Source organism: Colobus angolensis, unplaced genomic scaffold (assembly GCF_000951035.1).
Source record: "Colobus angolensis palliatus isolate OR3802 unplaced genomic scaffold, Cang.pa_1.0 Scaffold108, whole genome shotgun sequence".
NCBI classification, from domain to species: domain Eukaryota; kingdom Metazoa; phylum Chordata; class Mammalia; order Primates; family Cercopithecidae; genus Colobus; species Colobus angolensis.
In genome coordinates this window covers 6,293,039-6,299,316 of record NW_012111808.1, presented here as the reverse complement: position 1 = coordinate 6,299,316, position 6,278 = coordinate 6,293,039, and the positions used below count along the sequence as shown (strand labels likewise).

The window sequence follows — 6,278 nt, the reverse complement described above, 5'->3', positions numbered from 1 at the left end:
GCCAACTCTCGCCCATACGGGGCCGCCGGCTCGCGGCTTCGCCCCGGGAGCGGAGCGGGGTGGTGGGGCTGGTGAGGGGGCGCAGGGAGGGCTGCTTTTTTCCAACGACATTGTGGGCTCTCACCCAGTCCTTTCCGTGGCCCCAAGCCGCGACTTACTCGAGTGGAAGGAAGCAAGGCCTCGCCAAAGATGGTTGAAAAGACCGTGAGCCTCTACCCAGGATCTTGAAGCCAAGGTGGTGTTTTGTTCTCCTCGTAATGGTGGCAAATAAGTAAGAAGAGAGCACGCTATCTTCAGACAAATTAAATCTGAAATTCTCCCTGGAGGTGGAAGAAGGGGCTCTCTTCTGGTTAGTTAGTGGTTTGGAGCCCTTTTCGCCTTCAACTGAGCCACAAAAGAATGGAAGACACCCCCTGGGGTGGGGAGAAAGCCCTGGTGTAAAAGACACACGTTTGCTTTCAGAGAAAAAGCCACTGGGGCCAGATTGTAACATGGCATGTTCAGTTCATGTAGGTTTTTTTTTTTTTTTCCCTTAATGGGGGAATGATATTGAGTAAACAAGATGTAATAGCTAGGTCTTTAAATTCTAGAAGGGAGATGGTGTACAAATGTAACAAGCACATATTGTACATACAGCAGGTGGTCACAGCCTACGGAACACAAAAAGATACATATGTAAGCCTGCTAAAGGTCACGGAGGTGTATAATCGTGACCCATGCAAGGGCGAGAGACGATAGATTTCCATTCCAGATGAGGTATGCTGTTCTCCCAGCCCCGTGTCCTGGTTCCTTTATTGTTCACAGACGTGCACTCCATTGAAAGGTTTTTAAAACCAGACAGAAACCCCCAAGTCAAGCTAATTGTGCTGACACTAGCAATAGGAAAAAATGGAAGGATCTGAAAAAATGTTACCATAACCTCTTAAAAAGGTTCGCTCCTGTTTGATGGGAATCTGAAAACACAAAACAACACTCAAGTAGCAGTGATGACTCCAAGCATAAGAAGCATTTCTGTTTCATTTTAAATCTGATTGATTGGTTAGTATTTGCAAAGTGTGCTGAAAAGTTTACAAGATCTCAGTATACCTCTCTACTGCGTTAACTTCCATTGAGGAAGCCATTGTTCTCTGTGATGGGAGCACTGTATGATGTAAATTGCAAGTAGCATTTTTGCTGTTTAAGACTTTTCATGTAAATGACCCGAATTATTGTCTCACAGAAGAGTCGTTGGTCTTTAATTTCAAACAGCAAATTGTTTGGAATTGCACATAAATTGGAATACATATTTGCATATTTACACACGTTTAAAAAGACCTATGTAATCTGCAAATTTTGCCAGTCACAGCATCCCATTTATCAGCATTACAAGATGATGAAATTGAAACCCTTGTCTTCTTTTGGCCTGAAAACGGTGCCAGTACCCTGTGGGTTGAGTTTCAACTTTACCTGGGCTTGATTTCATTTGAAAGGGAGCCTTTTTTCTTCTCCCAAAGATGAGCCTTTATTAATATGCATGTAAAAACCTTATGTGCATTGAAGAGTACACTAGGATCTGCTAATTTGAAATCTTGACATGCTACACAGTTTACAATATATGGAATTTAATAATGTGCATACCATGATAAATTCTAGGTTTCATGGATTTGGGATATTCGTTTACTTAAAATACTCTCTTGCCCCTCCCCCATTCCCTTCTCTTAAGAGTTGAAATGACAGCAAAGCAGCCTTTGAATGGTTACAAGAGTTGTACTACCAAAACTAAAGTCTGAAATGCTTATCATAAAGAGCCTTCAGCTATACAACTGCTTCGTGGCTTCATCATGCCAAATACTTTTTTGAGCAGGGCTTTGTGCAAAGCCCAGTGATTTAGCCGGAGCCTCGGCTGAAAGATATTTGGTCTAGAAGCACAATTGATCATTTGCACAGATGGCAACAAATAACATTGCATCTGCTTTTAAATATCATAAACAAAAAGTAAAAGATAGTTTATTGCAAGTTATATCAGTTCTATTTTTATAAAGGATTTCAGAGAAACCCCTTTGCCAGGTAAACCAATAGTTAAGAGCAAAGCACCCGTCTTAGTCCATTTTGCAAAATTATTAAATTTCACAGCTGAAAAGACAGCATTTATTCTGGGTTTTTTTGTTTGTTTGTTTGTTTGTTTTAAAAAGCGGACACTACCCATCTTCCAAAAACACAATACAGAAAGGTTCATTCTATTATTCTACATATATAAGCTCTTGTGCACCTCTCTGCTTTGAGCAACAATAGAACCAGTCACTTGACTGCAAGAATGAAATAAAACTATCATTTGAGTGCAGTCGATAAGGAAGGGCAGAACAAAGAAATCATATGATTCTTATGCCAAATAGAAACTAAAGGAATTCCAAACCCTTTGGGATTTTGTTGTTGCTGTTTTTATTGCTAACTCTCAATGTCTTGGCTTTTCCTCCAATCAGTGTATTGCAAAATCCTCGCTTTTTTTCTTTAATCTTTTGTGGCTGTAAGCCGGCTTTGCAGAAGCATGTAAATATCATCATACTTTCCCTCCAAATGCCCTTATGAAATTAGGAAATTCGTAGGTTAGGTCGAGCGCACAAAAGGTGTGTTCCTGGAGGGAAAGTGGAAGGAAAAAAGGAAACGCCTTTTCTTTATCTCACCACCCAGAGGCCCTGTGGAACTAACTACGCCTAAACCGAGCAGTCTCATGCCTTGAACTACACATTTTTAGCTCGAAACCAAGCTAAGCCTAGGAGTTTATAGAGAGATTAATATGTTAAATGTGTTAGCTTCTTTTTAAAGAAATTATGACACCGTTCAATCCTAGCATCATAATTTAAAGATTTGTAGCAGGGTAGCCAGCAAAGAAAAAGGACAAAAAAAAAATCTACCTTTTCTTTTTAAGAACATCAAAATATGGATAGAATCAGGTTTTTTTATATTCAAAAACATACCCTTGAAAGAAATCATAACCAAGTCTAAATCATTAGTAGCCTGCCAGAAATAGACTGTAGAGGAGTCCCCTTATCCTTTGCTAGAGATTTCGTAAACAGATTTCTGTGGCAAAACCACCTCTCCTTTTCTGAACCTCAGTTTGGAAATGCCTGCAAAGGCCATTCACCAAGAGACCCGAAGCAGGTGGGGGTTGGACTCAGCATTGGGCATTATTTAGGAGGCCCCTAGATCCTCCTAGAATGACCTCGTAGGTCCTGGCTACTGGATGAATCCACTAATCCTTACCTCCTGCTGTCTCTTTAGGCGTAAATGCTGCAAAGCTGGCCTTGTCCAAGGAAAGAGTTGAGAAGGGTAGGGTCAGAAGAAAGTGGGTAGTTTCTATGAGCCCTCCTTTCAGGAGTCAAAGGAGAGCCAGAAGTATGGGGATTCGGATCCTGGTAAAGATTCATCTGCAGAAACTGGGCCAAAGGAGAAATCTGTAGAGAACTTTATAAGATTTCCTAACCTTTTGTAACTTTTTTGTATTACATCTGGGCTTCCTTAAAAGAAACTTGTGTTTGGGTTTGTTCTCTACTCTCTAAGTCTTAGAGGAGGGGAAGAGAAAGAAGAACCTAGGAAGGTATCTGAGAAAGGAAAAGGTTTAATCCTTTGAGGGCCTACCTGAAGGAGAAGGGAACACACAGGAAATGGAGACCCAGTTCCTCCTGAGAGGGAATATCACTGGTCTCCTGCAGTGCGGACACTACCTGAGCACTATGCAGCACTAACATTGATTCCATCTTCCCATCCTGCCCTCGTCATCCCTGCCATCCCCACCACTTGGCACAATGCTTTGAACATCCCATAATTGACATTAATTATCAGTGAACTAAGGAATGGATAATGAACCCAGAGGCACCGGAAAGTAAATGTATACCCAATTAAACCTAAGCTTTTTTGCTATTGTAGTGGATACAGTAGTGTTTTGTCTAGGTTCTCTCTTCAGGGTGTACACCCCCATCCCCTAACTGCTAAGAATACTGACTGCTGACTGCTCACAGCTGAGTCCCTCACTGCAAATTGCTTTGGCCACTGTCTTGTGACAGTTCTTGGAAACTGTCTTGCCCAAGGCTATACCCACTTCCAAGAAGCAGCCAACATCTGGCCGATGTAGAGATAGAAAAACTTGACCCTGTTGCCTTTATTTGGGCCAACTCTGAAGGGTCATCCCAGCCCCAGAGCTCCCTGTAAATTGACTGAGGCTTCAATCACCATAGCACTGAGGGTCAACTCCTCCTTTCTAATCCTGCCTTCCTCAGTCCCTCACAAGTGTATCTCCAAAGATAACTCAGGGTGTGTTTCCAGCACCGCAACCCGAGACGCCCACCCAGCCAGATTCATCTCCGCAGTACCTGCCCTCTCAGAAAATGACCCTCATTCCCTCTCATCTGCTCCATCACCACAGGCTGGGAGGGTGCTACCTCTCAAGTGTCTATTGATCCCGATCCCTTCTTTCGGCTGACCACGCACACCCAACCTCAGGCCCATCGTCCCAGTGTGGAACTGGTCACTGAGTCCTTGCCTCCAACCTGGCCAACTTTCAATGCATTCTGCACACTAAACCTTGAGGAATCTTTCCAATGATACCATCTTGTCATTCCTCTGCTCAAAGGTTTCCAGGTGACTCAATTGTCCTTAGAATGAGGTCCAGATTGTACCTGTGACTTAGAAGGTTCTTCACGATTCGATCCATTTGCCTGCCCACGTCCCCGCCCCTCCATCCTCACGTTTCAAGATCCAGGCTTGCCTTTTTGTTCTTTGAATGACACCTACTTCCTGTCACTGTCAGGCTTGCACACATGCCAGCCCTGCTTTCTGGAAGACTCTCCTCACCCTTCCCCACCTCCTCATCTAAGTCCTGTGTATCGGCCAAGTGCGGTGGCTCACACCTGTAATCCCAGCACCTTGAGAGGCCAGGGCGGGTGGATCACTTGAAGTCAGGAGTTCAAGACCAGCCTGGCCAGCATGATGAAACCCTATCTCTACTAAAAATACGAAAATTAGCTGGATGTGGTGGCAGGCGCCCGTAATTCCAGCTACTCGGGAGGCTGAGGCAGGAGAATTGCTTGAACCTGGGAGGTAGAGGTTGCAGTGAGCTGATATCATGCCACTCCACTCCAGCCTGGGCGACAGAGACTCTGTCTCAAAAAAAAAAATCTAAAAGTTAAGTGCTCAGAACACCAGGATTAACACCTATAAGGTTTGGGGTTTTTTTTCCAATGACAAAGATAAAAGATGATCAAACACTTTAAAATTTTCTGCTAAACTTCATGATGACTATTTTGAAGTCTCTTTTGAGGTTTCTTATTTAATACCAAATGACTAGAAGTCACATGTCACTGGGAAAACAGTGGTTATTTCTGGAAAAGTTTAAAAACTAATAATAAACATATATATTGACATATATAAACAAAAAACAAATGCTAAAATATGAGAATAATAACCAGAAAATATGGCTGTAATATAAAATACATTCATTTGTCAACAAACAGTTGGAAGATGCTTAGAAAATATTGCTGTAGGCTGGGCGTGGTGGCTCACGCTTGTAATCCCAGCACTTTGGGAGGCCGGGGAGGGTGGATCACAAGGTCAGGAGATCGAGACCATCCTGGCTAACATGGTGAAACCCCGTCTCTACTAAAAATATAAAAAATTAGCCGGGCGTGGTGGCAGGTGCCTACAGTCCCAGCTACTTGGGAGGCTGAGACAGGAGAATCACTTGAACCCAGGAGGCAGAGCTTGCACTGAACTGAGATTGCGCCATTGCACTCCAGCCTGGGCCACAGAGCAAGACTCCATCTCAAAAGAAAATATTGCTGTAGATTTAAAGAAACACACATCAGAATAGAGTACACAGCGTGGGAGGTTTGTGCAACTGTTGAATGCCCCTGCTTAAGGTATCTGCTTGCCCCATTCGCATGATGACACACCTGAAAACACTTATTTTTTATGAACCACTAAAAAAAAGTGTTTAGCAGATAAGGTATATTATCAACAATAAATGATCTCTTTAATCAAAACATTATATCATTTTATTTAGAACAGGAACAGTAACCACGAATGGAGTAGCTTCTATACAGGAATTTAAAATTCTGGGGTTAAATTACAAAAATTCCAACACACACAAAATGTATCACCGATTCAGTTAAAATATCAAAATGCAAATTCAACACTTTCCAGTTTACATTGCAGAAACAATTGAGTGATATTGGCAAACAGCGACTCACCACCCAAATGTCGACTAAAACCTTTTGCATAGCTGATAGATAAGACTGAGCAATGAG

General features: G+C 42.6%; 1 protein-coding gene across 2 annotated transcripts in view; it reads right to left on the bottom strand.

The window, feature by feature from the left end:
- Positions 1-730, bottom strand: part of ZNF532 (zinc finger protein 532) — a 139,085-nt gene extending 138,355 nt beyond the window's left edge. The window contains exon 1 of one of the 2 annotated variants that reach the window (XM_011949306.1): positions 159-730. The gene's annotated coding sequence lies outside the window, so the exon portion shown is untranslated. The remainder of the gene's footprint in view (positions 1-158) is intronic. The other variant, XM_011949311.1, reaches the window with a different exon arrangement.
- Positions 731-6,278: the final 5,548 nt, after the last annotated feature.